The 27,004-nt window shown below is 43.1% G+C and overlaps 1 protein-coding gene across 1 annotated transcript in view; it reads right to left on the bottom strand.

The window, feature by feature from the left end:
* SCHIP1 (schwannomin interacting protein 1) overlaps window positions 1-27,004 on the bottom strand; it is a 138,309-nt gene that overhangs the window by 107,407 nt on the left and 3,898 nt on the right. The window lies entirely within an intron of this gene.

Below are 27,004 nucleotides of genomic sequence, written 5' to 3'. Positions count from 1 at the left end.
AGGCAGTTGCTTAGCAACTGCATCCCGTGTGCTGCAGCAATGCCTTTCACCTGGAGCAGATAAACATCAGGATGGCACTTTACAAATCTGATTAGTGGCAATGAAATAGCTGGCTACCACAAACTGCAAGTGCTTTTGCAGAAGTTATGCTTCTAACCTGATACCCATCAACAGGGAGAAGCCAATGAAACTCATTCTCAGGTTAGAGGAGCCCCCTTCTCCTCCCGCCCAGCAAAATGCTTCCTTCTGCTTCTCACAACTGGAGCTTATCGAGAGGGAGATAGCATTGGCAGGATTTTTCTCACTCCAAAGATTTTATTGCAGTTACACGCAATGATAAAATACTTGAGTAGTTGCAATCATGCACAGATGTTTTTCTCAACAGGCCTATGATTCTTTGAAAAGCATCAAAAAGGGCATTTCCTATAACCGAGAGAAGAAGATTTCCTCATAACTTTTGTAACCGGACATTACTGTTTAAAGACTTCGCTATACTCACATTTACACGCTGTTTAAGAGCTGGTTGTTGTGCTACTGCTGTGTTTCTAACAAAGGATATTAAGCCCTTGGATAGTTCACTTCCAACATCTTTGCACCATGATGTTAGGATAAATGTCAACATTTTATCTTGACTCAGCTGTGTTCAGTGATTTGCTATATTGGGGTCCCGTGCACGGTGACCAATTAATCCTCTGACGTTCAGAAAAGGATTCATGTGCTTTTTACCATCCACTACAAGTCAGGTACGTGTCCCAGCCACGAGAATGTCACTTATAATAGCACTCCAAAGTAGCAAGCCCAGGACATCCCTAGCAGCTCAGCAGCAGTTTGAGCTGTTTGCTGAGGTCCACCTTCTAGAGGATGCTGCTGTAACATGTACCTGTCAGCCTGGACCACAGAGATTTTGTCCAAGATGCAGTCTTCACCTGCAGGGTGAATTGTGGCTGTACACCACATGAATCCAACTATAGGCAAGAGTTTTCTTTTTCTCATTTACTCTTCTGAGATCTCTTAGAGATGGTAACACCTTATCCTTTCTTATTATTCCTTGGTTTATTTTTCCATTCTCATCTCAACAACTGGCAGAGTTTGTAGACAGTTGAAAATTGAAAGGCAGGACAGATTTCTGTATGCCTGACACCAGGCAAGTGAAGTGCAGATGAGTAGCTTCAGCTTGCTGCCAGTTTTGAATACTTCTCGTCTCATGACAATAAGGCCATAATGCTTCACACAGGATGCTATTTGATGGTTAATGGGAAGTTAAAGAAGCATTTGGAAAACTCTTTTTTTTTTTTGAACTATTGATGATAAAAGAGAGTCAAAGGAAATTCTTTCCCTTCTAAAAAATAACACTCCATAGATCAGCCTTGTTTTTGACCTGACCAGCAAGATATTTGGACACTGAAATTTTCAGTTTTATTAGAACAAGGAGAAGAAAGCCTTTCACCTAAGATGCAGGAAAAAATAGTACAGCTTTGTATAGTCATCTAGACCAGACAGCTACCTCCAAAGTATGCCATTCTAATTACGAAGAGAGCAATCAGCACCTGTATTTCAGGATCTAAGGAGCTCTGATAGGTCCAGAAAGACATTCCTTTCCCTCTTTGCAACCCTCAGACTTGATTAGCTGCGTGCAGAGGTAGGAAAGTTAAAGCCCTGCATCCCTGTAGTGTCAATCTAATGCCCGTTTAGCCCTATGTAGGTCTATGGCATCGAGATGCAGAAGATTTGTAAAGTCAACACAGCATTTGGAACAAAAATAATAAATACTTTTTTCTTGGTGGTAGCAGTCCAAAGTCAAAGCAGAACTATGGCATCAGTTATTATTATTTCCATTATAATAATTTCCATTGGTTATTATTATTATCCATTATTTCCAAGGTTTATTAGCTCTTCAGTTATTACATTCCCTTGTTTCCTTGGCTCACCCTGCCACCAGATGCCTTATTTGCTGTGTGAAACCCTCAGTATTAACCACAATGCAGGCTCTTAATGTTTAATGCGTGGCTGATAGAATCCTGCAGCATCCAGCAGAGCCTTTGTATAAAGGGCACCCTATAAAAAACTTAAATGCAAACAAAAAAGCAGCATGTGAAACCATATGATAGAAGCCAGTCGCATTCAATCTCTGAAAGCAAAGAGCCACAGTTTATATGAATAATTCAAAAACAGCCTCAGACAAATGATCCCAGGTCTATGAGGAAATAGTAAAACCTCTGGAGTCTGCAGCTCTTTTTATTACAGCCTGGTTCATGCTGAATACTGTTTTCTCTGGGGTTATTTTTCACTCTTTTTTTGTATAAACGAACAGTCAGATAGGATGTTCAGATAACATATACAGCAGACCCCAGAGAAATAGTTTAATTTTATATTCATTTCTGATTTGTAAATTATTCATTAACATGGATCATGCAATTGGGTAAAAATTAAAAATTGGCAAATTAGTTTTCATTTGTTTATGTTAATTATTTAGTGTTCTTCCTTTTTATTAGAAAAAAAAAACACAGAGTGAGATTAGTCTTGTTCTGACGATCTGTGTTTGCTCCCTAGACAACCCACAAATTAGCATTGCTATGGCTACTTTTATGTAATGTCTATAGAAATAGGATTCTACTGCCCAGATCTGTTGCCGAGACATTGTGGCATATGCTGGGTTTCTAAATTGCAGATACGCCTTTGGATATTTTTCAGCTATGCTTTGGAAAAGAGGCTGTTGAGTCTTTATTTACAGATGAAGTCAAGGATCATTTCCATACCGCTTCTAGAATCCAGCTGCTGCTCCCCAGTGCTGCTGTGCCCAGGCTGCTGCCCTTAACCTCCCAAGGAACTTCCAGCCTGCGGGACTTTTACCTCAAAATTAAGACAGTCGTTCCTCTTTGATGCTAGGTTTCAGAGACAGCAGATTTCCTCTATTTTAATATCTGTTGTTGGATTTAGCCACATAGCGAAAAACCTAAGCACTAAGTGTCACCGCGTTACCCAGAGCAAGAACCCACACTGCACAGCAAGAACCGCTGTGGGTTCCCTAGGCAATGCTCAATATTCACATATTCGGGACCCTTTATTTGTTATGACTTTTAAATGTTTGTTACATTTTTCTGCAAGCTCTCTCTCTTTGGGGAACAAGACCTGTGCCTCACCCTCCACACCAGCACAGCAGGACCGAGGTTTTACAGCTAGCTGTGAGCCCGGCACTACCCAGCTCCCACACCACCACGGCCTGGGCACCCAGCTTTATTCAGCCCTGCTCACTTGCTGCCAGCCCCAGATCCTGGGAAGGAGAACCAAACGCACTCATCAAGTAATTTTTCCACGATACATCATTTACTTGCAATAAAACCAATATTCGCCTGGTTCTAGGGGATTTGGGTAGACATCAACCAGTGACAACCCATTCTGTGGCTGCTGAGGTTGCGTGTCACATCACCACGTGTTGGGAACTGAGGGACATGCCCTTCATGGTCAGTTTTCAGCTATGCTGTTTGATTAGCTATACAGCCAATTTTTAAACACAATAAGAGATGAGAATCAAACAAAAAATGGGCTAGATAGGCTGCCCTTGATAGGAAAGCAAGTAACCATGAACGTAGTGCAATTCCAGCACCTAAAAGGTCATCTTAGGTTAGAAAAATAAATCCAAAACATTCCCCCCCACATTCCTAATTACTTTGGATGTAAAAATCAGTGCTATGGACTACATGACAGCTACAGAGGGCTGCAGATAATTAATGATATCAGCAAATTAAGAAGAAAAATAATACATGGAAACCATAACCACGTTTGTAATGCCAGTCCCTCTTTTCCCAAATATTTAAAGCTTTTTGCAAGATAGCGTCTCCTAAGGTGTGAGGACGAGAACAAAGAAAGAAAACCCCAAAGCCCAACACACCACAGAGAAAGTTACCTCAAAAAGAATTTCTGGCATTTAATTTGAACGTGACACATACGGATGTTGTTTTTTTTTTTTTTCCTGAGTCTCTAACTCTGACATTGGTACCAGCACCACCTTAATCCAGTTACAATGGGTTGATCCTCAAAATAAACAACACCACTACTGCTTTTCAAAAGAAATGCCGCATGTTCCTTCCTCCAGGTGCACTAGATAGGCTGGGTTTGGAGAAATAAAGAGCAACAAGGGCTACCTGAGTCCTTCCAGCAGCTGGTACCTCCCAAACACGTGGGTGCCCGGGAGGAGATGGCACCGTGCTGCAGGCACAAGGGTGCTGAGCAGCCAGGGAGGTTTGCTGGAGCTGGCGGCAGAATTGGCCCTTGCATTAAGAGTACTTACAAGACAGCAAGGCAGCCTAATTTCATCCATTTATCTGCGTTCATTTTGCCGCATAATAAGTATTAATATAAATAGCCCTCCAAAATACACTGCAATTCTGAATTAAAATTTAGTTCATGGCAGAAAGCAGAAGCCCTTTTTTATTAAGCAGTTCATTAAAAGCACGTTTCCTCCCTTGACCTGTGCTTTACGCAAATACAGCAGATTAAAATCATCATCAGAAATAACACCCAAGTGTGAGCTTAAACCAATGATTCATGCTCCATGTTACACAGAGAGGCACAATGCTATGCCTCTCCGTGGGACCCCCAGGGCCCTGCTGGTTGGGTAGAAAAAAAACAGGGCTGCTCACAAGTAAATCCTGAACTTCACATTATGTCTATTGTGACAAATTGCATGTCCTCCTCTGAACCTTAATAAAACGAAAAGAGAGGAAAGGAAAAGATTATACCCACGTATTTTCAAGTGCAGTTTTGTAGACAGGGCATGTGCACTTGTATATGTAGAAATTCTGTGTATTGAAAAAACATATGAAAAACAACTGTTGAACAATAATTTTTTGTTGCTGCTTATTATTATTATTATTTTTTAGGAGTATCACTGATATAATGACCACACTGTCTGTGTTCATGCACCTGTGCATCAGTCCAGTCCACAGCCCTATAACTCCTGAACCCCTTGGCCAAACACCAAATGATGGACTTGGATATCAAGCACTCTGGCCACTTTGGCCATGAGCTGAAGAGCCCACAAACGTCCTTCTGGCTGGAAACCCAGCCCATCTCTGTCCACTTTTAAATAATGAAACTAATCAAGGTCCAAAGCGCTTCTAATGGAAAACAGGATTTCTCTCATATGGCAAAAATAGACCCAAGAACATTTAAGGCCAGCACATGGTAAAGGTTGTAAAAGCAGATTGGAAAAAGAATTTTTCCTCCCCCCTCTTCTTTTGCAACATAATGAGGAAGGAGAGCTTCCATCTAACTAGAAATATCTTTATACAAATTAAGTTTTGTGTTAATTTAGACTTTGCCACCAGGAAGCAGATGCATTCAGAAGACAGAAGTAATTTATGAACTCTAGCAGCCTTCATTGCAAAGTGAAAAAAATACGGATTTAAATAGTTTCAAGCATTGTTCTGGCATCACATGGACTGCTTTCCCTTTGGACTTGTGTGAATACAGTACCTTAAAGAAATTTAATGTGGACAGAGTGTGCTCATAAACAAGAATCCCAAATGCAGGTAACTTTTAAATAGAATTTCACCTTTAGAAAGACCAGTTATCAAGGTCTGCTCTCTAACACTATGGAAAAGGAAGGATTCCAATTTATTCACTTTGTGTTCCTCAGATCAGATCTTTGGGAAAAAATAATAATAATAAAATATATTAATTTCAATAACAATTTACCCCTGTTAAAAGTGGCACTTGGGCACTGTTAGCAGAAACCCTTCACTTCTCTTGGCTGGCATAACTGGTACTGTGTAAGGACAAGACACAAATAACCAGCATCAGAATTCTGTAGAAGTTATTTACATATTTGGGCCCCAAACTGAAATTATAATAACCAACACTAATTCCCAAAATGAATTCACAGTTTCTTGTAACTCTAGAAACTGGGTTGTCATGGTGAATATTTATGAGGTTGATAAATCTGAACAACCTTATGGGATGTGTTCTCATTCAGATGCGTATGATGCGCAATAGGAATTTCTGATTTTTCGTACAAAAGGGTCTGTTAAAAAGGAAGGTTTCCATAGCCCATCAGTTCCCAGACAGCTCCACATCCTCTGTGTGCCCACAAAAACAATTTGCGATGGTTTAAGGTATTCTTTTCTGGGACTTGCTGCCTATCTTAGAGGTCGGATCTTCAGGAGGGCAGAGGATGGGGGCCATAGGTAGCCTCTACTTCTGCTGAGCTGGCTAACACAATGGGGGCAGCTCAATGGCCAGGCCACATTAGGCCTCCACTAAACCAAACAATACTTCCCAACAGTTAAATTCACCAACTGGGATGAGTACCATAGAGGTGATGGTTGCTTGTGCCATGGCTTGTGAACTTGAAGATCCTTGGCTTCAAGAGTTTGGTTGACTTTCCTTTGCTTCTACACATGCCTGAGACAGCTAGACTGCACTGAAGGATGTTTTGCAAGGGGAGTTTCCCTAGCACACTAGTGTAACTCCAAACACTGATTCCTTGTTTTCAAATGGGAATTTTAATAATTTATCATTTGGATTACCAGAGCCGCCTTATCTCCACTTCCCTATTAATAAGTCTTAATGCTGAGCAAACTGACACCGCACAAATCATCCAAACAATTTCATTCTTCATATTTACAGTTATAATTGCTAACAGGAAAAACTCGTTCTCTGAATGTTTTATTGACTGATTTCATTTAAATAAAGTAACACCTTCACATGGGCCCAGAATGTCTCACCTCCAAAAATCTGAACCTTCATCGGTGCCCAAAAAGAGTCAGGCTCTGAGCTATGGAGCTGACTGCCTCCTTTTGGGGATTTCTGGGGAAAGTGTAACTGGCTCACATATGGTTATCTTTGGTCAAAAGTTATTCTTTATTAATTTGGAGGAAGATGAATGTATTCACAATGGGATCGTGTTTGCTGCCTTCTTCTAAAGTGTTTCTGGTTCTGCCCTGTCCTATTCGGACACGGGCACCACTGCATACATCAAGATCATGACATCATGTTTTCTCCTCTCTTATTTTCCTAATAATTACTAGTATTAGCTTTGCCTTTCTTGCTCCTCCCAAGCATTGAGTTAACATTTCAGAGAGCTATCTACTACAATTCCAGTGTCGTTTCACTAATCATTTAATACACTAATCTTAGTGCTAAACATTTCATATGTGAAGTAGATTTTCCCCCAAGGCATGCAGCTATCTACATTCTCCATAACAGACTTTGCAAATTTAATGCCCAGCCAGTCAGGTTCACAGACTCATTTGGCCACTCCTCACAATCAAACACATTTACTAACCTGAATAACACAGCACCCTTGGGAACCTTTGTCACCTCTTTTTTTCAGAAAGTCATGGAAAGATGTTAAAAGTTCAGGTAAAATAGGTAGTGCATTGACAGGTGATAAGGCAGCAAATAAATTTTCAGATAACAGCAACTTATTTTTCAAAGCTTAGTGTCACTTTATCACCCAATGCTGAAACTTCAAAGTGGTAATTAGGCCTACTTATTGACCTAATCTTGAAGTAAAAGCCCATTTCTCAGGACAGACTTGCAGAGAAATTAGATTCTAATTAGACATGTACATTTTTATGAAAGAGGTTCAAAGGAAAGAAGAATATCTAGTATGTCACCTAGTACCATTTAATACGCTGATACTTCCTAATTGCAGGTTTACAACAAGATAATCATGCTTATTTTAATTCAGAACTCCAAAGGGAGATAGGCTATCTTGCTTCATTATTCATCATTCATTGATCTGAGTATCTGTTCCACTCAGCATTTAAGAGAAATGTTTGAAGAATAACAGAAATGTAGACTTCAAACACCTGGGTAAAAGTATTTCTTAATCATTTGGACCTTAAATAGTAAGCATATTCCAGTTTTATATATTACACTTCAAGCCTGGGTAAAAAACAACACAAACCCCACAACTCTCCATTTTTAAAAGGAGAATGATTTTGATTTTGCCTATGAAAATGGAAATTCTATGCAGTCAGAAGATGAGAGGTATGCACAGCAAACAGAAAGGAAAGCTACACTTGAGATCCCAGTATCATAACTCAAGATTCAAGATCAGGCTAAGCATGATAGGAAAACACATCCTGTCACTTATCACCAAATCGATATCAACCTGGTTGATCCACTATCACAACAACTTTTTACTAGTATTATCACATCGTATTGCAGGGTTGTTTTCCCCCCCTCAGAGAGGGAAAGAGCCTGGTAAGAAACGTCCTGTTATTGTCTTTCAGTTTCTGGATTTTATGCCCAAACATAACACACATTTGTACCACATCTGTGCATGTGTTTGTACTGTACATACATCCAGACCTGCACCTAGACCTGTAAGTGCAAGCCAAAATTCTTACTGAAAAGCTCTTATTCTGGTCTGAATCCCCTCTCCTCCCCCCTCACCCTCCCCAAATTATTATTCTTCATATTGCAATAAACTGTTCTAGAAACTTATAATGTTGTCTAAGGATTTGTACTTTTCCTATAGTTCTAACATCAGGAAACAGACTTGTACCTACAGAACAGCCCCAAAAGAAACTAAAAACCAATATTTAAAAACAAGTTTTGAGCTTAATCTTGCAGCTTGCTTGAGGCAGGAGTTGAAGTGCACTTGGAAGTTGTTGATATCTTGCAACGCAATTCTTCATTTTGGTGTTGATATTTTATCCTGACTTAGAGCAAAAACGATTTTTTTGTTTTGACTTCTAATATCCTGTTTTGCTTCAGTGCTTACTGAGAAACGTGTACTGATAATATTGCAATATTTTGCCTGTCCCCAGAGAAAAGGAGCCCAAGCTCTGAGGGACGAGCAGCTGCAGAGGGAAGCAGCAAGAAGCACCATGGGTCTGCAGGAGGCCCTGGGGCAGAGGGAGGCACGGAGAAAAAAACCTTAGGGCACAACGGGGAGAGGCTGAGTCTAGACATGAACCGGCTCAACTGCTCGGTCATGTTGGAGGATAAATTACACCCAAAAGGGGCTGCAGATCTTGTCAGCCTCTGGGCTCAGAGAAAAATCCACAGGCCATGAGGAAGCATACAGACTTTCTTTCCCCTGGAGATGTCTTCCTTTTGTACGTTCCTACACACCACCCTGGACAAGAGTATTGGGGTTTTAATAATCTAAGACCCTGCACTGCTAAGTCAGGGTCATGGCACGCAGTTTGTGCCATATCAAACTGCAACATGCTATAATGCACCATTTGTCATCACACATTTGGAAACAATATCAAAATAGAGCAGTGGCTCGAGAAGGACTGCTATTTGTGCTGCAATTATTTTCCTAGCTATGTAGGTGTACAGTACTAAGAAGGTTCCAGCGAATCTTTTAACACATCTTGTATAAATCAGCATGCTTAGCAGATTAGCCAGCACCCAGTGTGTGTGCGTGTGTGTAAGCAATAATAAAAAATCAACTCTTCTGTGGCCTTCTTGAAATAAATCCACCCATCCAGACCTCATTTTAGGTGAGAGCAGCAGGGAGAGGAGGGGGGTGGAAATAAACCCTCCGGCACAAAGCAAGTCTTTAGGCCATCATTTGGCTGGCGTAAGGGTTAGCACCCCTGCAGTGCTGAAATGCAGCTTGGGGCCTGAAAAGCACCTACTGGAAAGCAGCAGGTGATGGAGCTGTAGATATTTATGGCTTTAGACAATGTCAATCTGATAGAGCCACGGGGGTTTTGTTCGTTTTGCTCTGCTTGATTAAAAAGAAAAAAATCACTTGGCTTTCTGTTGCACGTTGTACAAAGATTTTTTTCCATTTCAGCTCAGTTTCTAGTCAAAAAAGAAAAAAAAAAAAAAAAAAAAAGGAAGAAAAACTCACAACAGCAAGACACTGAATCCTTTCTCCAAAGACCTGATTCACCATGGGGCTCCAGTAACTCCAGCCACCCAACCCATTCCCCAGCACCCAGGGCTGGTGCAGGGCTTCCTGAAGCAGCGCAGCTCCTTTTAGACTTTTCTGTCAATGTTTTTTTTTTTTTTGAGGTAGGATTCACTAAGATTTTGAAATGACAGGGCCAGAGGCACTGTGAGTTGTCTGGATTTAAGAAAACTCCAGAACAACTTGTCTAACATCACCCCAGTCCTGGTATTAGCATGAAGTAAGTTCCTTTAAATGTACAGATCCCTAAGCCTTGGCCACACGTGTTAAGAATTCATACCAACCTTTAATTGTTCATGTGTTTTCAAGTAATACAAAAACATATACTGATGTTTAATGGGATGTTGAAATAGGATTGTCTTCATAGCAATTTTGTTTTGACTTTGCAGACTTATCACTCTGAAGAACAAGAGTGAGGTTAAACAGGTCACGATCACTGGAGGCAGACTAAAATAGTCTTCTCTTCAAAAGTCTCTAGGCCCCCTAACCCTGCTCCTCAGCTTGCAGGAGTTTTATCTATCTTCACTTGGACTGACCCAGAGCTGGCAGGAACACTCCTTCAGCATCTCATTAAATTTATATAGCTGCTCCATCCTCAGGAAAAGCTCTTCCTCAAGGTCTTTCTACCCTGACAAGCACAGAGCTCGGAGCCTCAATGTTGTATTTCTGTGCAAGTGCATCAATGAAACCCGTCTGGGGCTCTCTTGTGCCCCTGCCCTAGCCAGAAGTTGCAATGCCAGCAGAGCTACAAAAGCCTGCCTTTGTGGGAGTCCCCAGCACAACGAGTTTATAACTGCTTCAAGTTTTTAAGCAGGTGAAAGCTCTCCCTGAGAGATAAAACTGCCCTTGCTGCTGCTTGGCCAAGAAGCTAATAGCAAATAATCCCAGCTGAGACATACCAGGGAACTTCGGTTCTGCAGTTGCAGAGCAAAAAGCCTGTCCTTCAGGCCTGCTGCCTCAGTATCCCGTCTTGGTCCACTGAATTTACTTACTGGGGAATCCAAAGGTGACCTCATGACCTGCAGTACCTTCAGCTAATTCAGGAAAACGTGGTCAGTCTATACTGACCCCATTATACAATATTATCTTGATTTAATTAGTTGATTCTGCACTCCTTATTTGAGACTTGTGGCTGCATTTTTGCAGCTGGAATGTACATAAGGGCCCTTCTCATACTCTCAGTTTTCTGCAAACATACATTCCCAGGAAGCTTTGGAATGCAGATTAAGCAGGACAGGAAATTAATAACCCATCTCTCAAACATCACTAAATCAGATTAAAAGAAGGAGAAAAAAAAAAAAAAGAGGGAAAGAAAATCAAATCACAGTGTTAACAAACAAAAAACTTCACATATTAAACAGCCCCAGAGGGCATCAGCTAGGAAAGGTAAGAACAGCCCATCCATTTTAACATTGAATTTAACATTAATATTGCAGGGAAGAGAATTGACACCTAAGCCATAGGTCTGTTACAGCCCCAAGAAAAAGGCACGGGAGCTGTTCTGAGACTAAAACTGCCCTGAGACTAAAACTCAAGCACCTTCTGGAGCTGCTGGTGGGCATCCAGGCCTTCCTCATCCTTCCCCAGGCCCCACCACTGCTCTGAGCAACACTTCCCTCATGGCAAGCAGAAGACCACAGTGAACGTACTTTCTGAGAAAGTGCAAAGACAAAAAGAAACATGCCCCAATTTAATATCCTTGTAAATACTTTCCATCTCTTTCACTAAGTGATGAGCATCAGCAGAAAGACACCTGAGCATCATTAGCACGTCAGGCAGGCAGGACACGTAGTCTCCATTTCCACTAATGAGCCTATTAATTTGTACTCTAAAAGAAGCCTAGGTGGTCAATGAGAAGAAGAGAGACTGGAGTCTTTGATGCGGCGTGCAAAGCCAGATAGTCCAGGGGACATTCATAAGGGTTTGCTTTGAGACACGCTGTGCAGCTGGGACTGCCATTTCACTCTGCTGTGAAAGACGCAATACAGCTGCAGCTTGCACACTGCGATAACGGTAATTTCAGGTTTTGGATGGCTTCAAAAAAAAAAAAAAAAAGCCAACAAAAACAACCCTACAAACCTCCAAAAATACCTCCTCACCTCTCTTCTCTCACTGAAAACCCCCAGGGACAGTATCACCAGTGGTGGCTCTTACTTAGCTATATTGGAAAATACCAGTGTCGCCTTGCTCCAGAGCCACCCTTTCTCCAAACCAAACAAACGTGCTGCAATAATTCTTCCAGGTGAAAGAAAAGCCAAATACTTACTGACAACATGGAAATCTGTTTGCCCACTTTCCAGCATCGCTGCACAGCTCTCTGCCAGGTAGGACATGGTAGCCTCTGCTTTGGGTTCCCAGTAGCAGAACTGCATGACTGAACTTCAGCCAGGCAGGGCACAGCAAGAAACTTTGCTTTTAAATGCCTGCACCTTTCCCCCAGCTAAGTGACAGAAAGGACAAAAAATCAATTCACCAGAAGTTTGAAATTTCCTGTCATCAGAAAGCAAGATAGAGCCCTTCAGTTCACACATGAAAGAACCCGCCTGATTATATATCTTCTTTTCAAGGTGCTTTTATACTGCCTCCAATTTTTGAAGTTAGCCTATTACACCAAAGATCTTTCACAGCTGAACCTACAAGTGAAATGTCCCATTTGCGCCAAGTTTAATGCTACGAGGCTGTAAGAAATACCACTATCATAACAAAGAACCACTGCCAAGCTACAATAAGGTCACAGAAGTGAACTTTATTGACTCAAAAGCTGGAGAAAAGTTCAAACGGTCAGGAGGAGTCGCATCCCTCCAGATTCAGCCTGTGCATGTGTGAGTATGGTGGGGTGAGGGTGGAAGCTATAGTGAAATGTTATATAAATGTTAAGTTGAAGATGCTGCCTTAATGCTACGGTTATCTCTCTGGAAACTGCGGTATTAACAGGATATATCTGTCAAAACTGGGAGATTCAGGTTTTAAAAAAAGCAAATGTTGGCACTGGGTGTTCATCTGCTCCATTTATCGTGGATTGTGGAAAGCGGTAAAGGTCAAATCACTACTTCTGCAGAAAACTCCTTACAAGTGGATAAACTTTTGCGATGGGAAAGAAAGGTCAGATCAATAATGCCATGTAATCTCTCAGAGCCAGCCAATGCTCACCATCTGAAAGGCTGCAAACATTGCTTCAGTGCTGGGGCGGTTCTGCACATACAAGGGGACTGGCTGCGCAAAGGATGCCACCCCTGCTGAGCTCTTGGTGTGAAAGGGATAAACACCGGGTGAATTTTAAACATGTAGTTCTCCATCAGGCTCTTTGGTAAAGCATTACAGGCAACCACAAGCCAGAAAACCTAAGCCTAGGACTTAAGGAGAGCTGTATCAAATGGCTCTCAGAGCTAAGGGTTCCCTGGATCTTAGAGCACTCCCTTGGTAGGCAATCCATCTTTATAGGCAGAGGAAGGCAACATCCAAAATACAACTGTGACCCTAAAGCTGCACAAACGCAACCCAAACAACTTCAGCCAAGCCTCACCAGCACCCTCTGGGGCTGGGGAAGTAACAGGGAGAAGTTTCCACCCCAACCCCTCCCGAGGAGCCAGGAACAGCCCCTGAGTCAGCCCAATGCTCTGATGCTCCCTTACAAGGGGGCTCGTGGCCTCCTAAGGGCTAAATAAAAACTGTTGTGCTCATCTATGAGCAGAGAGAAGCCCTTTTCTGCCCCAAAAGGGCCAACCGCAATGGAGAAGAGGAGATTCACTTAGTGGTGAAATTACATTTTAAGTGTGAAATACCGAAAGGAAACCTGGCTGCCATCAGTCAAGGTTCCTGTCCAAATCAGTATGGATCCCTTATAATTTAAGGAATGCTGCTTTCAGGGCAGACTACAAAGAGCTATACAAATATTTGAATTTGCATTATAAATATTACATCCAAAATAATGTTGGGTACTTAGAAGAAAATGAAGCTTTTCTTGCCTACTTGAGAAATCTAATGCTTAAAAAAATAAAAAGAAGAGGTTTCATTCGGATCATATGTTCCAGTCTCTAGTCCCCATACTGCAGAATAACATGAACTATTGCCTGTTACAGTGCTACACGGTGCTGAGAAACACTTGTGCTTCAGCAGAAGAACTGACCACTGGGAAAGAGCTACCAGGAGAAGGAAGTGCGTTGTTACAAGCACAGAGAACTTAATTATCACTAAATTTAGCACAGAGGCAGTAAAACCTATTGAGAAAGTAAATGGATTTCTATTTAAATCTTATGTTTTCCTTTTCTAATTTCACCAGACAGAGAAGCAGTGTGATATATTTAATCAATACTTATTGTATCTACGGTAGAGCCATCACTTTCCTTGCCATCATAATTCGGCTGTTGCACATTTTCAGAACCTGAAGGTTTGTAGCACAGGCACTGTGCGACACCCTGGAGTGACAGCCCTGCCCACGGTGCAGATGGAGGAGCTTTCTGCTGGCCCTGATTCTTCCCACCGGTAGAACGAGCTTTTCTACCCTTATATTTAAATAGAAGGACCTGGTGGGATAAGGCTGGAAAATGCATTCATAAATCCAGCAAAGCACCTCTAAGACCCTCGCCCGGCTAGGATCCAGACACTGACCCAGCTGGAAGAACAGGCTGCTGGGTCTTACACCAAATCACCAGGTTTATTTTGATTGTTTATTTTCATCTCCTATTTGGCAGAACATACAGAAATGACATCTCCAGGTCGGCAGTGGAGAACACAACCCCTTGAAGAAGCCACTGGTAGGAAGGTACCAAAGCTTAACGAGGTGGCTCCAAGACTGAGAGGACCCACCGCATCCATCCATCCGGCTCTGGACACTGGTTATCCTTACAGCTCTCATTATTTTGACCTTGTTTTCTATTTCATTGACCTCCAGCAGCTGTGATAGGAGTGTCTGGGTGAGCCACCCCAATGGGGAGAGCAGAGCTATGAGCGGGGCGGTGCGCCCTGCAAGGAGGATGCGCTGCAGCAGCCCTCCCAGCTGGGCTCTCCCAAATGGGAGATCAGGTGCAGGCACAGCCAGCCTCCTTCTAGGGCTGCCTGCAAGGACTATGGACCTCCCTGCATGGAGTTGTTGGGATGGGATCCAGTAGGGAATGCCCCATTGTACGCACAAAATGCACAGTGCTGAGTAATTAGCAGCAGAGTGTGCTGCTGCTGGTCTCTTCAAAGGATCAGAGAAGATGAACCAGGGAATCCAAGTCTGCATTATCAGCCAGGCCGCCTCCCTACAAGACCGATTTATCCTTCCAGTCCTTCCCTGTCCAGCTACGTCGTGCCCAGGATCTGGAGGAGCTGGGAGTGACTCTCAGCGTGCGGCACAGGGCGATGCGTGCCCTCCCTTCTTATCCCTGCCACTGCCGCTCTGCCGACACGCTCTTCAAAGCCCTCCTCACAGTGCTGGCCTCAGAAGACAGACCCAACTTTGCCAGTCCATTAGCTCGGCAGCATACAAGCTAATCCTCAAAGAAGTGAGCCTACTAAAGCACCGAGCTGCCACGGCCCTCCTCCGAGCTTTGAAGCCCTCAATTTAACCAGCATCACTGCCTGAAAAGTGCTGCTGCTGCTCGGCTGTCCGCAGCTATCAACACAGACTTGGCAGCCCAAGGTAAAAGCTCGGTGTCTCACAAATATCGCTGACCCATTTCATTAAAAAGCAGTTTAATAAACGGCAATGGGACGAAGCAAAGCGCTCAGTGCTGCTCCGCAAGTTTGAGAACAGTAAGCAAAAAACAGCGCTAGGAAGCATTTATCCCTTCATCTTCCAAATAATTAGAAATACATGAGATCGCGTTATGCTTTTTAAATAGGCTGTGGTAATGGCTTGTGGGAATACAACCCAATGACAATAGTTTATCATGGTAAAGCCAGCTCTGTAGGGTTACGGTATGCCAAGTCTAAATGGGAACCATTTGTTTCCCTTCTGCATTGCAGCAGAAGCTGGCGCACTTTTTATGGGCGCATCGCTGACAGCCTCCAACTGTTATTTTTTTAAATTAAACGCCGTGCCTACCGAGCTAACAGGCGTGCAGCCACGGAGGAGCCTCTCTAAGTTCCTGTAACCGTGCACACCGCACTTTGTAGTAGAAGATAATAAAATTTGACAAAGCATCCTGTAATTACTGCTCTGCTTTACGGAATATTACTAATACACGTGCTGTGCTGCTCTTGTAATGAATGACACATCACCAAGGGCCTGCTGCTGCCTCACACTGAAGTCACACAAAAGTAGCCCGGTTGAAACGTATTAGTGGGTTTGCTGAAAAAAAAACAAGAGGCTTTGCTATTTGTGCCTATGTTAAGAACAAAAACTCTCCCTCAGCAGGCGGCCTTACAAGTCCTTATTCCCCCACCAGCACTGATTTCTGTGACATGCTCTCATACCTGGGACCATGCTCTTACCCTGGGACCTGCTGGGAGCGAAGATAAGGCAATAACTGCTCATAAAGGGATGTATTGCCCAGAAAATGTATTACATATGCCACTGGGTGATGCAAGCCCATGATGCATGCTCCTCCAGCTCATTGGAGCTCTTGTGACTGGATTCTTCTGATCCAAAGCATCTGCTCTCACTTTCCAGATATCAGGATGGCTGATGTACCTGGAGAAAACAAATGCTGCAGCCTTCTATCCCTGTAATTCTATTTTACTTTATTTTATTTTCGGGAATTGTTATGCACAGAATGGCAACCGAACCCACCCTCAGCCTCATGCCCTCCCCCCAGATTTTTAAGCCAGCCCTTATTACCCCAGCTCCGTAATCAGCCCTCCTGGTGCTGACCAGCCCCGTGCACCCCCAGCTCCAGCTACACCAGCTCGGCCCCTGCTGCTCTTTTGCATGCTAACCATCATCGCTCTGGTCCTGATAACAAGGAGGTCTTCAAACTGCAAAGTAGGTTTAAACAATCGTTTCAGTCCCACTAAATTAAACAGGCTATTACAGAAGAATAGCTTTACCACTGGACTGTAGCAGGTGAATAAATTTTCCCGGAGCAGGTTGGTTTTGTTCCATCAAACCCTCTCCCTTCCCAATGATACTCTGTCCCTTGCGTTGCCCCGACAGATTTTTGTATGCATAACTTTTTCCAGATGGCAGATTCAGTGCAGACAGTAATTTACATAATTTAAATCTGCTTACTAGCATAAATTACATGACAACACACCACAGGTTTTCCTTCCAGCTCCCCATGCTGCTCTCCCCGAGGTCTCGGCGGTGCCCAGGCGTGGGGATGGATCGCAGGTGGCCTCGGGGAGCACATGGGGCAGCTCTGCAGGTGGAGGAGCTGAGTCAGAAGGAGATCTCTTGGTGGCCATAATTCATATCCAAACGTGCTCCAAGCAGCAACGTTAAGTGTTAAAGTGAACTCCATTAGCAGCCATAGCTGCACGGCTGCTTGGGTGCAAGAAGGTCAAGGAAATCCTCTGGTTACACAGTTGGATTTCCTCCCAAGCAAAAATACAAACTAGGTAATGTTCCAAGCAGGCTGAAAAGAATACAATTTAACACTGGTTATTTTCTTCCCTTCTATCCCAACGCGAAATGTAATTAATTCTTTATTATTTAAACAGCTTTACCATTTAGAGCTCTGTTTATTGGCTTTCAAGAAAATGCAATATACCTCCCTGTAAATATTTTGTCATTGAAACCTGTTTGTGTAAGGTTTTGAATAGCACTTCAGTCTTTATTTGGAAAATCATGCTCCTGCAGCTCCAAATAAACTAAGAAAAAGCTCAGAGAGCCATTAGGATCTTCAGGAGGTCAGACTCCCATTGCAGATGGGGTTTGAAAGGAGATCTGTGTCAGGACCAACGTGTTTGCTCAGACTTGTGCAATGCACCCATGGGCACAGGTATGAAAATGTCCCTGTGATTGACAAGTCAAAACTCACAATGGTTTAGGTGCAAAATAAGTAAAAACGGAGCTATGTTTTGTTGAACACTAAAGGCGACTGGCTGCAAGAAAGCCCAATTGCTCACTCTGCAAGAAATTGTGGACAAAGTTATTGCAATTATTCCCACTGAGCCTAAAATGAGCAAAAAGGAAGTGCTAAACACATGATTCCAGACTTTTAGTAGAACAACTTAAGCTGCACAAAAGTGACATTAAAGCAGTGTAGAGCAAAGTGGCGACACTCTCATGTGGGTCTCCTTCTCTGGGCCCAGGGGCAGGGAAAAGTAGGAACCACTTCCCCATAGCAGAGGCAGGTCTATTTGGAAGAAATTACAAATATCCAGAGATATTTTTAATTAACTAGCAGAGATGTGACTTGCACACCTCCCTGGAAAACTGCGATAAGTTGAAAGTTCTCAGACCTTATACATACAGCACAAAACTGATGTCAGGCTAAATGTCAGAATTAAAAGTTATTGCAATTAAATGCCTGAATCAAAGTAGCCTAACCCAAATGCTCAACCCCCTCACACATTCCTGATTTAAAAAAACAAACAAACAAAAAAAAACAACTACACAACAGAACCCAGTTCTTCCTCCCCACCCTATTTCATAGGATGGAGTCATTGAAAATAGGAAGTATTCCACAAAAAGAAGAAGTTGTTTTGTTCCATTACAGACAAAACTATTCCACAGCTTGTTTTCTCCTCATTATTTGGTGAGGGAACCAACATCTTTGAACACACAGTTCAAAACTCGCTCTGAATCATTTCTCTTCTTTCTGATCTTTCCTATATGCTCATCGCAATATCATCAGTGCATTTCATTACCCATTCTAGGGAAGAAATTGCCTTTTCTCAGAGTCATTCAAAGGTGAGAGCAAGAGCAAAGTTTTTCCTTCATTTATGGTAAGCCATCTGTGTTGGGGAGGGAAGGAGAGAGAACTGGAGAACATTCAGGTGTACCTGTGGATTTCAGACTTGAGATGCAACTGGGAGCCCTCAGACCCCAGGGTCATGAACTGAGCATCCAGAAAAACACACATCACACTGGGATTTCCAAAACACACGACTGGAGTGACCTTCACACAAGTGCTGTCATTGAGACAAGCTCGGAAGGCAAGATTCCCCTGGAGCATTCAGGTCCATTAGCTAGGATATTGCTCTTCATCTGTCTGCAGACCCTTGTCTCGCCTACGCGCTTTCCAAGATCTGCAACAAGTGAAATAGGGCCGTGCCAGCCGTAACCTCCAGCATATTATAGCCCTGCTTTATCTGCAGGACTTGTTCGTACTCTGCTTCCCCCATCAGCAGAAGCCAGACTGAGATCAGGGCAATCTCCTCTTTATAATTCAAAGCAACACATTGATCAGAAAAATGTGTGTCTGCATGGCCAGTTGGGATGAAATCACTCAAAACAGGAACTTACTGCCAAATATGAAGTTATTCACCTTCTAGAGAGCTCCGGTTTATAGAGAACATAAGTTTCTGTCCCGAAATATACCCAGTAGCAACTGAAACATGAAAGCACTCAAAACAGAAATGTGCTGGCAAACATGAAATGCAAATGTACTCATTGCCAAAGAGCCCCACTATGTGCAGAACATAAGTCTGAATCCCAAAATAATACCCAGTACCAACTGAAACACACACATTTCCCCACATCTTGTCTTGCTTCCTTCAATTTAGCAGCACAATGAAGCAATTTCCATAGTTAACATATGCACTATACTAAGGGTAGCCAAGATTTAACATTCTTTTGTTAATTTGGCAGAGGGGAAAGACACAATAGGAGAGAGCCCTACAATTTGCAGCCATCTGTGATACTGAAAACAGTAATAAACTTGAAAAGTGCTGTTATTATACATGTTATCACTCCTAGGAAGCCAATGTCTTCAAACATTTATACTTTTTATGTCTAAATTAATGCTTCTTAATTTCTGTAGGAAGGAAGTGTTTTCAGACGTCTCTTCCCATTATATGACCATTAATCTTGTCCACTGGTTTGAGCTCCTGTAGTACAATACCATTTACACTGTCAGAGATCACTGGCTAAGTCATACTCAATTATAAATGTAAGACGCTAAATTACTTAATGCTGTTATTTTTGGGGTTGTGACAGGCTCCACTAGCACTCAGTGTCTTAGGCCACTTCATCTTCCTGCAGAGAACACCTCCCAGCCTGACGGGGCACATCTATCACTGAACTCACCGCTTTGCTTATGAAGTGAACCTGAAGTTTCACGACTGACAATAAAACCAATATTTTAAATTAAAATGTGTGTAGGAATATTCATAGGCTTCTTAGAGTGACAGGTCGATACGCGATTGCATCCCCCACCCCCGCCTGGATATGTTTGCTGTCCTGATGATGAATCTCCCATTTACCTTCTGCTGGGAAAAAAATCACACAGACTTCTCAGCGTGCAAGCGCCGCGGGTCACATCCATCATCCTCAGGCCTCTGTTTTACTTTTAATTACACCGCTCCACTCAGGAACGCTACTTCACATCATAAACGTAAGGAGAATGTAGCTTTTAATTTGCAGAACAGCCATTAAATTCCCTGCTTCAGTGACATCAATTTGCTGGTGCTCCTCGTACTAAGCAAGAGATGATGTTACCTTTCTTTCAGGCTTCACAAGAGGATAAGTTTGCCCAAAGTCACAATCACTTTACAATTAGTCGTATCTCATGTCCACATGCTTCCTGCGATGCTGCATTTAACTCAGGCCTCCACAGAGAATCGTTTCCAATTAGCAGCAGGCAAAGTGATGGCTGCATGTTTTTAAATGGATAATTTAAGACCGATTGTTATGCCTGAGCCAGACATTTCAATTTGGACATCCCAGTTTAACATTACCCAGTGCGGCTTTTTGTTTACGTGTGCAGGCAGACCCCATTTTCCTGGGATCAGAAGGATGAGGAGTTTGACACCAAGCTAAAAGTTTGCTGAAACACAAACCAAAAAGTGGTCAGAGCAACGTCGTACTGGCTTCTCCTGAGCAGAAGCAGAATTTGAGGCCTCAGTGTTGCTCCCCTCATGATCCTGATGCCAGATAGGGCTTCTACCACCCACCCACCCACCTCCACGCTGCCCCAGCACCCATGGGCACCCCCATGAGCAAGTCTCCAGCCTGGCTTTGGGGGCACACGCATCTCCCAGGTGGGGCTTGCCAGACAGATCTGATGGTCACATATGGATCTTAGAAAGCCAGAGGATCACTCAGCCACTGTGAGATTTATGACAGGATGTCAGATTTACCACAAGAATTAAGCCCCCAAAAAGATATACTTAATTTTTCCTGTGACATTGACATCTTTCTTAGTGTTATATTAAGTACTCTGATGGGAATTTCCAATGCTCTCAGTGTTTGCCTTAACCTGTTACTGGGAAGGTTAACAGAAAAATCAGCATTAACCTCAACGAGAACAGAGAGAATGAGAAGCTTTTGGGTTTCTGTTCATCATTTGACTTTTTTTTTTTTTAAAAAAAGCTTTCTTACACAGTGAGATCCCACACATTTTGTGCATCACATTTACACACCTAAAATCCAGATGAGCATTGCATAGACCAGACAGCAACAATAACACGTGTTTCCGACATGAAGCACAACTCCACAGCAACTCGAGCATTTGATTTGGTACAGAAGGGCCGTGATATCGGGGTTCTGAGCATTTCGGTGTCTGCAGCAAGAACCAGCAGGAGCAGCCTCATTCAGCACGAGGACAGAACGGCAGGGGAGATGCTTCCTAAGGCGGGAAATAACATTGCTCTGCCACTTTTATTTCCATATAAATCAAAACTTGTCCTTCCAGGAGTGCTGCTGGTACCAAATTACCCTCGCGCAACAAGCTTTTGCTCAAGGAAAATAAATTCCTTGAGAGAAGATATGCCTAAAATCCAGTAGCCTTTTACCAGAATCAAGACTATTTGCCACAGAGAGCAAATGCAGAATCACCTGGAATAACTCTCATCCTGCAACAATGTATTTCCATAGAAGCCCAAATTGCAGAGTTGATCTTAAACAAAAGCTTGCTTAAAGAACTGTTCATTTATGCAGATATGAGCATGTAAAATACTTTAAAATAGGTTAAATTCGAATGGTTTAAAGTATTAATGGAAACTTTATCCAAAGTGCCTATATACGGCTGAAAGTAGCTGGTTAATGTTTTTCTTTTTTTTTTAAAAAAAAAAGAAACTGGCTTAGAAAAACATAGTCCAATAGGGTTTTAATAAATGTAAATAATATTCTGATAAAGGGATATAATGGAGGTAGTTAAGGGGTAGTTGAGCTGATAGCGTGAAAACGAATTCCCTGCTTGAATATCAGGACTTACACGTGCAGCATTCAGGAATAGAATGAGCAAAACTTTCACAGCTTGGGCTCACAGGCTCCATGGTACTACTTCTATTATTGATATAGAGAAAGGGATGAGCAACGGGGCAAGATCTGCAGATGGTAACAGCAATCAGTCAAACCTAATGGAGACCATAAAGAACACTGAAATTGAGTGAACTTGAGGCCAGATTAAACTCACTGTTAACAAATGATACACAAAAGAAACTGGAGGATATAATCAGATTTATTTGAAAATCTGGTCTGATTTACACCAGCCCGTATCCCTCACATGCCTGTTGCATCTGAAGGCAACACTCCTGCAGCAGGAATATTGGATCCAGGATGGCTCGCAGAGATCCAGCACCCTGGGGATCACCGCAATAACCAAGCTCTGGAGAAAGCTGCTCCTGCCAAGAGGAAACACTGGAGCTGCCCCCACCAGAAGGGGCATCGCAGGGACTGTAGGTAAGCGACAGTCAGGGCAGGACACAGGCATTCATCGCAGCACAAGCAGCAAGTTCAAGTGCAAGCAGAAGTGGAGCTCCTGGAGCTCCTCGTTGGGAGGAGGCATTGTGCAGCAGTGGGCACAGGCTGCACAATGGCCACGCAGCACCCCAAGCCTGCAGCTCCAGCAAGAGCCAGACTCCTGGGATGCAACAAAAGGAAAATAAGAGGAACATTTTTTATTTTTTTTTTGTGTGTGTGTTTTTAATTTCCTCCTGAAGACTGCACACTGCCAGTAAAATGTACCTAATATCTGGTAAATCTAGATGGTTAGACGATATAGCAGTTGTATAAAATGTAATAGATGGTGAGCTCGTTTTTAACTAAGGATGAGAAATGCCGTCCTCAGTAATTGCATGAAAATCTTGGAATGGTAAGGAGAGAAAAGAGCAAGGAGAAAGATAAAAATAGAGGAAAACTGTCATCAAAAGATTCCAATTTTACTTTCTATTTCTTCGTTCCTTAACCTTCAAGTAATTTGAGATGGGAAGAAATCTCTCAACACAGAAGATACAGTTTTATATTAGAAAAAGAAAATCAATGTTTTTCAAATGGCAGTTTATAAATTTATGATTAGCTTATACAATCTTATACAGTTTTAGTAATTTGCAAGATACTTCAAAGACAATACATTATCATTTAAAACCTATAAAACAAAACACCAAATGTCATGAAACTCAATTAAAAAAAAAGATTCTAAACAGTAGTAAATATTGGTGTTTTATTTGACTGTGGGCTTTTGAGCCTTTGGACTTCACGTTTGTAAGCTATCCTCTGCAAACAAAGAAGGACAGAAATATATTTTTCATTAAAAGTGTGAAGCAAGAAGTCACATCAACAATATCTAATCCAACCCTGTGAGCAAGTCTGAGGCACAAAGCCCTGCAGATCTGCAGAGTGTGATTTTAGCCAAGCTTCCCTCTCCATCATTTGCTGCAATTTTTTGTTTGTTTGTTTTGAGATGGCATAAAGCTACTCCGAAACCTGCCTTTGAGACTCACACCAGAGACCTGGGAACAACCTCCTGGCTTGTACAGTAAGAGCTGTGGTTACATTATTTATTTTACTTACTTACTGTTGCATTCAAAATTTGTTTATTTGAACTGATAAGGGGATTTTTATTTTATTAATGATGTACTAATTGGAAGTGTCACATGAAAGAATTGGACAAATTATGAATTTTGGATCTGGCTTTAAAATATCCTGAAAGTCCTCAGAAATGGGACCAAACTTTACTGGGTTATACCACTGCTGTGAGCAGCCAGGCTTATGCAAGAATTTATGTGAGATGCGAATTGCTGGGACATGTGAAAAGGTGAGCAGTCCTTTCACCCACCCTCTCAAAGAAAGGAAAAAAAAATAAAATAAAATCATAAAACAACGCTAACACACAAGCACCAAAAGCTGCTCCTCCTGGCACCTCTGACAGGCACCTGCAGAGCATCCAGCACTCCCAACAACCTCTGCAAAACTGCCCCTGAAACCCAAACATTTTAATTTATTGCTTTCCATGAGGCTGAGAAATGTAAGGGAGGCTGCTTTGCCCATCAGCTCCCACAGGCCCCCCCAGCCTGAAAGTGGGAGCAGAGATTAGCTCACCCTCCCAGGCAGCAACTTCAGCGCCTCCTTGAGCAATGACTTTACATTAGCTGCTGCACAAACCTGCTTAATGAAATACTAAATGCGCGAGGGCTGGCGTTCGTGAGGGAAGGTCGCGCCTGTAGGGCCATTATTCAGCTACACTCGATTGTGCCTTGGGAAGCGGGTTAACAAAATCTCATTGCTCAAAAAGCCTTCGGAATGACTTCGCTTTCAAAGCTGTGCACTCTGTGTTCCTAGAGAGCCCAGGTATGCAATTTTTCAGAGGAGAAATGCCATTTGGTAATTAGCTTAAGTGATGCAATTTTCTTCCAAGGATAACAACGCTGACTCGTAGCATCTGACGGCTGGTGACCTTTGCAGCTGCAGCTTCGTCCTGGAGAAGGACACAAGAACAAAAAGGGGAAGAGAAGCCCTACAGCTGGCGACACAGGCACACCCTCATACTCGCAGTGGGTACCAACAGGTTGGTAATGGGAACAGCCCACAAAGTAAATCGCCTTCATTCTCTTTCACTGCTTTACAGCTTATGATGCACCACCACCGTGTATTACCACTGAGCTAACATTCAAGATTTTTTTTTTCCTTGATATTTTATGACAGTAATTTCTTTCCTGGGTTAAATAGTAAAGCCTGCAATATCCTAGGTTGTGCGACCAGCAGAAAGCCAAGCGGTCAGCCCCCGAGCCCCTCCACAGGAGGGCCTGACTGGTGCTCAGGTGCCACCGCAGCAGCTGTTGGTTGTTCAGCAGTGGTCAATGCTGGTTATTTCAGAAGTGATCAACCCAGAGAACAGTGCACTGATGAGGAACGGAAACCACAGGAGCTGCTGGGCTTGCTGCACACACACAAATAACCTGTTTCCAAACCTACACGAATTCAGACCACCAGGCCATTTGTCGAGGTGTGACCGTCACCCTCGCCACTTCCTGCTGAGGGCCGCATTGGCAGGCAGTGAGCGTAATCACCAGTCATTTCTGCTGAAAGATTTCCAAGCCTAATGTTTCTGGGATTATGCCCAGGATGGCAAGAGAAAGATCAATCTCAGCTACCTTCGGTGTGGCAGAAATTGATGCAGGGATATCTGCCAAGAGGCAACCTGAGGCAGCGCTGCAGTAGATGTTAACATGCCCTAATTTGTTTCATGCTCATCAAGAATAAGCAAGATGCACCAAATTAACATACCAGACTTAGGGCTCACTAATGTGGGTGAGCGTACAGCAGAACTTGTTGGGGGAAGGGAGGAGGGAACAGTCATTCCAAAAAGATTTTCTTCATCTCTGGTCATTCTGAGAGCTAATAGTTGGATGAATCTGCATTTTTGGACATATTTTATCATTTATCATTGTATAAAGGTGTTTGTGGTCTAGCTAGCAAAACAAGTACAGAAACGGCTACAAAAGGGAAAAAATATCCTTAAAGGAAAAAAGTATCTATCAGTCTCTTATGAACTGATTTTACTTTTCCTTAGGAGCTTATCAAAACACTCCTATCAGACTAGGAACAACTTCTGTTTTCAATAACCAGAAGCCTCCATCCTGACCAGCTGTAACCACAGATGCCTCTGCACATGAGCTGCACAGCCCTTGCCATTTACTTCCTAACAAGTATGAGCTGATTGCAAGCACCTGGAACAGGACGTATGCATCGGTACAGCTTATCCAGCAGGAAAGCTGGGGCTTTGAAGGACAAGGACTAATATTCTACAGAGGGCATCCATCAAAAGCATATCCAAAGATTATTAAAAATTAATATCAGGCTTTACAGCGCTACACCATATCATATCTCCCTCAAACGTTACTGCAGAGCAGCTTACAAAAAGTATTAGTTTATCTGCAATTAAGTTGACTGCAGGTAACCCCTGCAGCTTTCCGCAAGGCACAGCACTACCAAGCATATCTTTGGTGCAAGAACTGAAAAAGAGCTTGCCCTGGAGCTACAGAGGGAACCAAATCCCCTGCTTCGGCTCCATGGTTTGCCTGGGCAGGTCCTGCCCAACCTCAACACTTTTCCCATTCCCACCACAGCCTGGGGAGGAAGGCTGCTCGCCAGAGAGCCATGGGGTAGATGCAGCAGCACACCAAGTCCTTGGACCCACAGAGGCAGGGAGTGCTGGAAAAAAGCACTCATCTCCTCTCCTTTGGCCAGAGGACATTTCTATAAGACAAGTTATGCATTTTTTCCCCAACACATTTTAAGGCACTAACTGGAAAGACAGATAGCCACAGGAGACCCCCTCCCCAGCAATGCAGTGCAGCTCCCCCAGCCCCACCAAGAGGGAGTTCTTACCTCTTTTTCCCCCACCTCTACTTTGGTGCTGCAACAACAACACAGAAGACAAAGGACACCCTCAGCATCCAGCAGCAGCAGGAGAAAGCTGCCCAGCCCAGCTCCTGGAGCCACCAGCTCTCACCAGGGGCCAGGCAGGGAAGGAAGCAGCAGCAGCAGGTCCCACCCCACTGCCAGGTTCCTGCAGCCCAGCTGGGGCTCGTTCCAGCCAGGGCAGGTACAGCAGCAGTGATTACAACAGAAATCTCACTTAATTCTGGCTCCATGCACTGAGGTAGGGGAGGGTATTTCATAAACCCTCGGGAGGTGAAGTCAGGATTGCTGCAAAACTAAACCTTGCTTCAATGCACTGGATGGGTTTGGCTTCCTCTTGCTCCTGTGCTGTTTGTCTAGGAGAAAGTTCAGCACAATCTCTTCCTGGGGGGAGTGGTGGGCTCACACTGCTGTGACTTGTGCTGGTCATACAAAGTGTTTGCACAAATACA

The sequence above is a fragment of the Anas platyrhynchos genome, chromosome 9 (genome assembly GCF_047663525.1).
Source record: "Anas platyrhynchos isolate ZD024472 breed Pekin duck chromosome 9, IASCAAS_PekinDuck_T2T, whole genome shotgun sequence".
Classification (NCBI taxonomy): Eukaryota; Metazoa; Chordata; class Aves; order Anseriformes; family Anatidae; genus Anas; species Anas platyrhynchos.
Note: the sequence above shows the minus strand (reverse complement) of the source record. Positions and strands in the feature narration are given on the sequence as shown.